This window comes from Physeter macrocephalus, chromosome 2 (assembly GCF_002837175.3).
Source record: "Physeter macrocephalus isolate SW-GA chromosome 2, ASM283717v5, whole genome shotgun sequence".
Classification (NCBI taxonomy): Eukaryota; Metazoa; Chordata; class Mammalia; order Artiodactyla; family Physeteridae; genus Physeter; species Physeter macrocephalus.
In genome coordinates this window covers 21,758,971-21,768,539 of record NC_041215.1, presented here as the reverse complement: position 1 = coordinate 21,768,539, position 9,569 = coordinate 21,758,971, and the positions used below count along the sequence as shown (strand labels likewise).

At 42.9% G+C, this 9,569-nt stretch overlaps 1 long non-coding RNA gene across 3 annotated transcripts; it reads left to right on the top strand.

Moving 5' to 3' along the window:
• The first annotated feature begins 502 nt into the window (after nucleotides 1–502).
• On the top strand, nucleotides 503–9,271 carry LOC102996621 (uncharacterized). Of its 3 annotated transcripts, none has more exons than XR_008616324.1 (3): nucleotides 503–1,015; nucleotides 3,533–3,741; nucleotides 4,146–9,271. It is a non-coding gene; the product is annotated as an uncharacterized lncRNA (long non-coding RNA). The 3 variants fall into 3 exon arrangements; XR_003683373.2 differs by having other exon boundaries at nucleotides 504–1,015; nucleotides 3,561–3,741; XR_008616325.1 differs by lacking the exon at nucleotides 503–1,015 and adding an exon at nucleotides 1,251–1,485.
• Nucleotides 9,272–9,569: the final 298 nt, after the last annotated feature.

Genomic DNA, 9,569 nt, shown 5'->3' with positions numbered 1-9,569 from the left:
TGGCAGGGGGTCGTGTCTCTGCCTCTGTCGGATATGAGGGGACTGGCCCAGGCTTTTACATGCTGTTCAGTCCAGGTGAGAGTTGTTCAGATGCAGCGGCCCTGGAAAATCAGTGTTAACGACCTCCTGACAGTCTGCTCCTGTTCTTGGAGTTTCAAGGAAATAACTTTTGACCAAACCAAGTATTCATTTCCTTCTTATCTGAATGATGATTTTATTTTCAGTCTTTACCACCTCAGGTTCTGCTCTCTCACCAAAAACAATTTTTTTAAAAAATTGAAGTATAGTTGATTTACAATATTGTGTTGCTTTTAGATATACAGCAAAGTGATTTGGTCATGCATATATATATATATATATATATATATATTCTTTTTTTCAGATTTTTTTCATTATAGATTATTAAAAGATTTGAATATAGTTCCCTGTGGTATATAGTAAATCCTTGTTTATCTATTTTTTAAAACACATTTACTTTTTAAAATTTATTTATTTTTTGTGGCATGCCGCACAGCACGTGGGAACTTAGTTCCCCGACCAGGGATCGAACCCATGCACCCTGCAGTGGAAGCATGGAGTCTTAACCACTGGACCTCCAGGGAAGTCCCTGTTTATCTATTTTATATTTGGTAAAAAAAAACAGTTCTTTTTCATTATGTATGCATGAGTGTTTATCAAATATTGCTGTTACACTTTGCTTCAGTTTCCAGCACTTACCATCACTGAGTAAAATGCATTTGATTGGCTTGTGTGTGTTCATTTCCCACAAGAGTGTAAGCTCAGGAGTCCTAGGAATTGAGTCTGGTTCCCGACTGTCGGCCTCCCCATCCTCCCACACACGGGGGTGAAGAGGGAGCCTTGCTGACATGGAACCTGTGGCTGTTTCAGGACTCGGTGGGCTCTGAGGACGTGGCTGTGAACTTCACTGTGGAGGAGTGGGCTTTGCTGGGCCCGGCTCAGAGGAAGCTCTACAGAGACGTGATGCTGGAGACCTTCAGGAACCTGGCCTCTGTGGGTGAGGATGGCTTCCTCCCTGTACTTGGTCTTTAGGGAACAAATATTTCTTAACAATTGTCCTTTCTTATTAGGGACAAGGATGGGAATATGTTGGAGAAGAGACAGACACAGTCCAAGCTTTCATGAAACCTACTTAGGGTCAGGTAGCTTTTCCATGAAAACAAAGTTTACTGTATTGATGGACTCTTTTTTTTTTTGTTTTGTTTTGTTTTGTTTTTTTGCAGTACGCGGGCCTCCCTCTGTTGTGGCCTCTCCCGTTGCGGATCACAGGCCCCGGACGCGCAGGCTCAGCGGCCATGGCTCATGGGCCCAGCCGCTCCGCGGCATGTGGGATCCTCCTGGACCGGGGCGCGAACCCGGTTCCCCTGCATCGGCAGGCGGACACGCAACCACTGCGCCACCAGGGAAGCCCTGATTGACTCTTTGTTACTCTTGATCAGACTCCTGAGGCTCCCTAACTGTATAAATGTGAGCATGGTCTCCAGTGTCACTTGGGGGCGATGAGAGCAGTGTTTCAGTTTTCACCCTGTGAAAGTTACACTGTGATCAGTACACATTTGAGATGATAATCTTGCTGTAGTTAAACTCACACTCACCCATCCTCAGTGACTTGAGGACCAGAGAAGTGGCCCATCTGATGGACGGCTTGTGGTCCTCCATCCTCCCCATATGGAGCTTTTCTCCATGAGCAGGACAGCAGCCACGCACCATCTGATCTCCCAGTGGCAGCTGGGTCAGTGGAGATAGGCTTCCTCAGGGCCTCTGTGCCTGCGATCACCAGGAGGGCACACCTCGGGAGGAGCAGGTTCTGGATCAGGGAGTGATATTTGGACATACCTGTTAGAAACATGACTCGGTCTTTGAGAAGGTGACGTTTGTCATTAACCTGGCTTCCCTCTTGGAGTTTTCATCCATCCTTGCCCACTTGGGAAGTCTTTCTGTAGCTTCTCTTACAAAGGGAGCATTTGGGAATGTGCATTTTACCCAGTTCCTTCCTACTTTACTTCTCTGATAATACTGATCTCAATATCAGTCTCCATCTTTCTCTCTTTTTTTTTTAAAGAAGCAACATTTTATGATTTTTTAATTCTTTTGGCCGCGCCTTGCTGCATACAGGATCTTAGTTCGCCGACCAGGGATCAAACCTGTGCCCCCTGCAGTAGAAGTGCAGAGTCTTAACCAGTGGACCGGCAGGGAATTCCCCAATCTCCATCTCTTTTGAAATATTTCTTAATGATCAGGCTGCCACTTTGACTCAGTTTCCCTACCATTGTGGAAGTTCCAAATAGCCAAGGTCCTCATAACGTTTTCTTGGCTTGAGTGTTAAATTAGGTGTGGACCCAGTTCCAATGTGTTGTGGACATGTGTTAAGGCACCGCACACCAATAAACAATTTTTGGACACCAGCAGGGCATCATAGAATTCAGCTCAATTCTCAGATTATCTACCCAGCAATAGCCACAGATTCCATGGCTGAAGGATTCAATCCTATAAGACTCACCCCCCCCCGCCCTCCCGCATCTTCACAGCCCACGTCACATACGGATCACAAGGCCAGGCTGTTGCCAGTGCTTCTGACCAACCAGCTAACATTGGAGATTCCAGTGACCTCCTTTTAGACATCAGACTCCATTTGTAAGCCCAGGTTGTTAACCTTGACTTCTGACCAACTGGCTGTGAATGAGAGCTTTCCATCGCCCCCTCCGCAGGTCCAGTTATTTTGCTACCACACTCACAGGACTCAGGGGAACATTTTACTTACTTCACTGCCAGTTTAACATAAACAGATATCACTGAAGAATAGCCGGATGGAAGAGATTCATAGGGGAAGCTGTGTCAGGAGAGCATGGAGTTTCCACGCCCTGTCCAGGTGCCACTCTCCCCACATCTCCATGTGTTCTCCAACCCAGAAGCTCTCTGAACCCCCCTTTTATTGGGTGGAGGCTTCATTCCCTAGGCATGATTGATGGAATCACTGTCCATTGGCAAGTGATTCAACCTACAGCCTCTCTCCCTTCCCCATTGCTGGTGCTGTGTCCAGTGGTGTGAGTGGGACTGAAAGTTCCACCCTTTAATCACATGGTGTCTCCATTTGCAACCAGCCCCCATCCTGCGGTGCTTTCCAACAGTCACCTTCATGAATATAAATACAATTGTGATGGAAAGGGCTTGTTATGAGTCACAAAACACTCATTTCACCCTTCTGACCCTGAAGCATTTTCAGAAACTGAGGACAGGAGACCAAATATTATTCCACTGCTTCTATTGCTCAGGAAATTCCAAGAGTTTTGGGACGCTTGAGCAGGAAACTGTGGATGAGGACCTGATCTATCTGAGAAATATATGTCATTCATTGGAATGACCAAAAATATATGTATGTATTTCTTATAAGCCACAATGTTGCACATGACCATCCTTCCTTATAAAGTTAGTTTTACATTTTTGAATCAGTCTGTGGAAAGACATCTACATATGGTCTCTTTTCTTTCCTTTTCCCCACCATTTCTCCCCCAAGGATTTAGTTATGCTACCAATTGTTGCAGGTTCTTGCCCTCAAGTTAAAACCAGTGGATCAAGTCCTCAGTGGGATATTTTGGAGAATGAAGTATGCAGTGAAGAGAAAATAGTAAGATTCAGAAGAAATGATTCCTAGTCTGTTTTTGGAGAAAACTGGGCATTTCATAACATGCGTGATCAGCATGTAACCCAGGAGAGGCGTTTGAGGTGAGTGGCAGTCCCACGGGGGTGGCGGTGGGGCGGGTGTCGTCAAGAGTGTTAGACTCACTTGAAATTGAATAGAAACCTAGTTAAACAATGTGTATTCAGAGTATTTTCACAAGACAGTACTTTCATAAATGTGATGTTGATGTTAAGCATCTGAAACATAATTCAGTAGGAAACAATGGTCAGGAAACCTCATCTGGAAAACACTGAAAGTTACGGTTCTATTTGAGCCCTCAGCTAGAGTATTAAATTTGTTGCACTTTGTAACAGTTGAAGAGCATGCTGGAAACATGCCAATGGCAAACACTTAGTCAACACAAATACTAACAGTCATTGGTAAATCATTAATTAGTAAATTACTGATAAGTATTAATCCCTAATAGTGTGCTTCCCATTTTGAACAGAAATCATTTGGTGGAGAGTCTCTGTGAAGGTAAAGAAGATCATCAATATGGAGAAACCCTGAACCAGATTACAAATCTTACTGTGCATAAGGGTTATCCCACTGCAGTTCAGCCCTATAAATGCACTAAGTGTGGAAAAACCTTCAGGGATCGTTCTTTCCAGAGGAATCAGCAAAGGTATCACCCTGGACACAAACCTTATCCATGTGAAGGATGTGGGCAAGCCTGCAGCTCTGTCTCGTGCCTAAATCCTCCTGGGCAAACAGACATTGTAGAGAAACATGATAAACATCAGGATGCTGGGAGAACATCTAAGAGGTACATGAAGAGTGACAGTAGTAAACAGTCTTTAGAGCGTAAGAAATCTGGAAAAGCTCTCGCTTGCCATCTGTTCAGCGACATAAGAGAGGTCATTATGGACGGAAATCCACATGTGTGAAGTATGTGAGAAATCCTTCAGTTATTATTCCCAGATTGCACGGCATGTGAGAACTCAAACTGGAGAGAAACCCTATGAATGTAAAGAATGTGGGAAAGCTTTCACTCGCAGCACACAGTTTCGAGAACATGTGAGAATGCACACTGGAGAGAAACCCTATGAATGTAGGCAGTGTGGGAAAGCCTTCCCATATTGCAAATCCCTGCAAGGACACATGGGAACGCACACTAGAGAGAAGCCTTCTCGTGTGTGTAATGAATGTGGAAAAGCCTTCCATTGTCCCAGGTACATTAGAAGGCACATAAAAAGACACAGTGGAATAAAACCCTATGAATGTACAGAATGTGGGAAAGTGTTCATTACTCCCTCATCCCTTCGAGAACATATGAGAACACACAGTGAAGAGAAGCCCTATCAGTGTCAGCATTGTGGAAAAGTCTTCAGGCTTCAGAGATCTCTGCAAGGACACATGATTACCCACAGTGATGAGAAACCCCGTCAGTGTCAGTAGTGTGGGAAAGCCTTCAAATATCCCATATATCTGAAAGGACACATGAAAACACACAGTAAAAAGAAACCGTGTGAATGTCAGCAGTGTGAAAAAGCCTACTGTTATCTCATATCCCTGCAAAGACATATGAAGACACACACTGTGGGAAAACTTGAATCCAAGAATAGTGGGAAAGCCTTTCTTAAAACTTAGAAGTGGGAGCAAAACAGTGTCAAGAAATTTTTTTTTTATACCACATGGCTTGTGGGATCTTAGTTCCTCAACCAGGGATCGAACCCAGGCCCCCTGCAGTGGAAGCACGGAGTTGTAAGCACTGGACCACCAGGGAATTGCTGAGCAATCTTATGAATGGAAAAAATTTTTTTCCTTTGTAAGTGTCTTATCCTCAATACTGATCTCAGGATATTAATTTGTACTTCATGTTGCTGATCTGAACACATAATAATTATCCTCCATGTTCATCTTTACCACTTACATTTTGTTATCTCTGAGTTTATATCATTGTACAATCATATAAAACTTGTCTTATTTCCATTAGAATGATACCAGGGGTGCTAAGTGGCTTTTGGTTTGTGGTTTTTTTCATGTGCAACTTGTGATTTCTTTCATTTTTGTTGAACAGATTTTTGATTCTTCCTTTCCATTATGTTCCTAATACGTGATCATGATATGAGGCTGGCATTAATTAAATATCTTTCCTTGTCCACTGTTAAGAGATACTGGAATCTCCTGAATCAATATTTACCCTCTCCTTGAGTTTTCATTACTGAAAGGTGTGTCTTCCAAGTTGTTTGTTGCTAGCAGATACCGTATATGTGTTCCTCCCAGAAATTAGTAATTGTGGAAGGTCATGGAAGATGACAGGCTTACCTGATTATGTTCATAATCTGACCTCTGTTCATGTCCATGATCTTGGTTGCAAATCGAACACAATACATTGAGTTAAGAAGAGCGACCTGGACTTCCCTGGCGGTCCAGTGGTTAAGACTCCGAGCTTCCAATGCAGGGGGTGCAGGTTTGGTCCGTGGTCGGGGAACTAGGATACCACATGCTGTGTGGCCAACCCCCCCCACCAAAAAAAAGTTAAAAAAAAAAAAAAAAGAGCGACCTGGTGGGTGATGATGAAAGCTCCTGTCCAGATTGTTCTACTGAACTGTGTTGTCATCTTCGGTAAGGTAGGAAACTATATCCAGAGTCCTTCTGTTAGTGGTTCTGAGTTAAAGTTCTTGAGAAGAGGAAGATGCATGAGGTCTGGAAAGCAGAAGTGAGGAAGCCATGATTCCTTTTTTAAATTTTATTATTGTGTTGGCCAAAAAGTTCATTCAGTTTTAAGTAAAAATAGAAAGTATCACATTTTTCATTTTCACCAAGAATTTTATTGAACAATGTATTCACTAACTGAATGAACTTTTTGGCCAAACCAATATCATTATTTTTTTGGCTGCAACACTTGGCATGCAGGATCTTAGTTCCCTGACCAGGGATTGAACCCTTGTCCCCTTCAGTGGAAACATGGAATCTTAACCACTGGACCGCCAGGGAAGTCCTCAAGGAAACCATGATCCTCGGGTCTTCTGTACCATCAGGAGACAGAGATGCATGGCAGCCTACTGGCCCTGAGTTCTAGCACAGTTTTCTGACTTCTGGCTCTGCCCATACGGAAGAGCTCCAACTACACATATATTTGATGAGCAGTGTGAGTCCCCATAAAGCCTTGCCTGAATTTCTCGTCTGGCCTCGTTTCAATTTCTATTGATTAGAGAGTCCAAGGACCCAGGTCAACCATACTGGCAGAAAAACAGACACATACATAAATGGAACAGAATAGAGAGCTCAGAAATAAATACAATGTAAGGTCAATTAATGTAGGAAAAAAGACGCAAGAATATACAATGGGGAAAAGACAGCCTCTTCAATAAATAGTGTTGGGAAAACTGGCACCTACATGTGAGAGAATCAAACTGGACTTTTTTCTCACGCCATATATATATGTGTATATATATACACACACACATATACATACATACATACACACACACATATATATGTAAAGACTTTGTACAACTAAATATGAACAAAAAAACCACTTAAAAAATGTGCACAAGACCTAAATAGACATTTTTCCAAAGAAGATGTACAGATGGCCAACAGACACATGAAAAGCTGCTCAACATCACTAATCAGGGAGATGCACATCATAACCACAGTGAGATAACACCTGTCAATGACACCTGTCAGAATGGCTATTATTAAAAAGACCACCAATAACAAGTGTTGTGAAGCATTTGCAGAAAAGTGTAACCTAGTGCACTGTTGCTGGGAATATCAATTGCTGCAGCCATTATGGAAAACAACATGGAGTTTCTTAAAATAAAAATAGAACTACTGTACGATCCAGCAATCCCGCTTCTGGGTATTTTTTGAAGAAAACAAAAACAGTAATTCAAAAATACTGGGCTTCCCTGGTGGTGCAGTGGTTGAGAATCTGCCTGCCAATGCAGGGGACACAGGTTCGAGCCCTGGTCTGGGAAGATCCCATATGCTGCAGAGCAACTGGGCCCGTGAGCCACAATTACTGAGCCTGCGCATCTGGAGCCTGTGCTCCGCAACAAGAGAGGCCACGATAGTGAGAGGCCCGCATACCGCGATGAAGAGTGGCCCCCGCTTGCCACAACTAGAGAAAGCCCTCGCACAGAAACGAAGACCCAGCACAGCCATAAAAAACAAAACAAAACAAAACATATGCACCCCTATGTTCATTGCAGCATTATTTACAATGGCCAAGGTACAGAGGCAACCTCAATGTCTCTCAACAGAAGCGTGGATAAAGAAGACGGTGCATGTATGTACAATGGAATAGTACTCAGCCATAGAAAAGAATGAAATTTTAGCATTTGGGACAACATATATGGCACTAGAGGGTATTCTAAGTGAAATAGGCAGAGAAAGGCAAATGCTGTGTGGTTTCACTCATGTGGAATGAAGAAAACAAAAATGGAGAGTCATAACAAAACAGAAATAGACTCACAGATACAGAGAAACAAGTGGTCATCAGAATGGAGGGTAGTAAGGAAAATGAGTGAAATAGGTGAGGGAGATGGAACAAACTTCCAGTCCTTTTAAAGTCAGTCAGTCACAGGGATGTAATATACAGCATTTATAGAGTCAGTCATATTGTATGGTGGGAATTCCCTGGCAGTCCAGTGGTCAGGACTCCGCACTTTCACTGCTGAGGGCCTGGGTTCTACCTCTAGTTGGGGAACTAAGATCCTGCAAGCTATGTGGTGTGGGTCACGGAAAAAAAAAAAAAGTGAAGATTTCTTCCCTGAACTAATTAATGCAATTTTTAAAAAAAGTGTGATATTGGTGGCTGTGAGCAGGGTGGGGCTTCTGACAGGGCACCAACCCAAGTGGGATGTCACATGTACATTGTCTGGTTTGTGATGTCATGGATGCTTATATCATAATATTTCTGTCAAATGTATACTTTTTGCATTTTTCTTCATGTGTGTTTTAGTAAAATACTATGATGTCAATTAATATAACTCACCACAGTAGCACCATAACCCATATAAAAAAAACACTATCTCAAGTTTTCTCAATAGATGTGGAAAAACATTTTATACTAGTCAGCATTTATGAATGACTAATTTCTTAATAATTTATGATGAAGGCAAGTTGTAATTACAAGGGAATAGTCTTAGTTCAGGCATACAAAAATGGGGTCAGGCAGCCATCGAGGATCTGGTCTTGGACAGGTCCCTCCTCCACTGTTAACTTGAACTTTCTTTGAACATGACGAGACCCAAGAACACGACCAGTTTTATTCAGAACACAATCCACCAATGTGAGACCTTATGTTCTCAAGGTCCCCCTTTGGAACTATGTAACAATTTCAGACCCCAACACATCCTTGCTTAACAAGCACCCTTCTTGCCGGATCTAATTATAATTTTTGACAACTAAGTGTGGCCTTGCAGTTTTGCCTTTATAAGCTTCCTCCATTTTGTAGTCAGGCAAAATCCAATTAAAGTACTTCTTTTTTTAAAAAATATTTATTTATTTATTTGGGTGTGCTGGGTCTTAGTTGCGGCTAACTGGGTCCTTAGTTGTGGCATGCATGTGGCATCTAGTTCCCTGACCAGGGATCAAATCCAAGCCCCCATCATTGGGAGTGCAGAGGCTTTTTTTTTTAAATAAAAAAATGTTTGTTTATTTATTTATTTATGGCTGCATTGTCTTCATTGCTACGCGCGGGCTTTCTCTAGTTGCAGCAAGCAGGGGCTACTCTTCGTTGCGGTGCGCGGGCTTCTCATTGCGGTGGCTTGTTGTGGAGCACGGCCTCTAGGTACATGGGCTTCAGTAGTTGTGGCACGCGGGCTCAGTAGTTGTAACTCATGGGCTCTAGAGTGCAGGCTCAGTAGTTGTGGCTCACAGGCTTAGTTGCTCTGCGGCATGTAGGATCTTCCCGGAC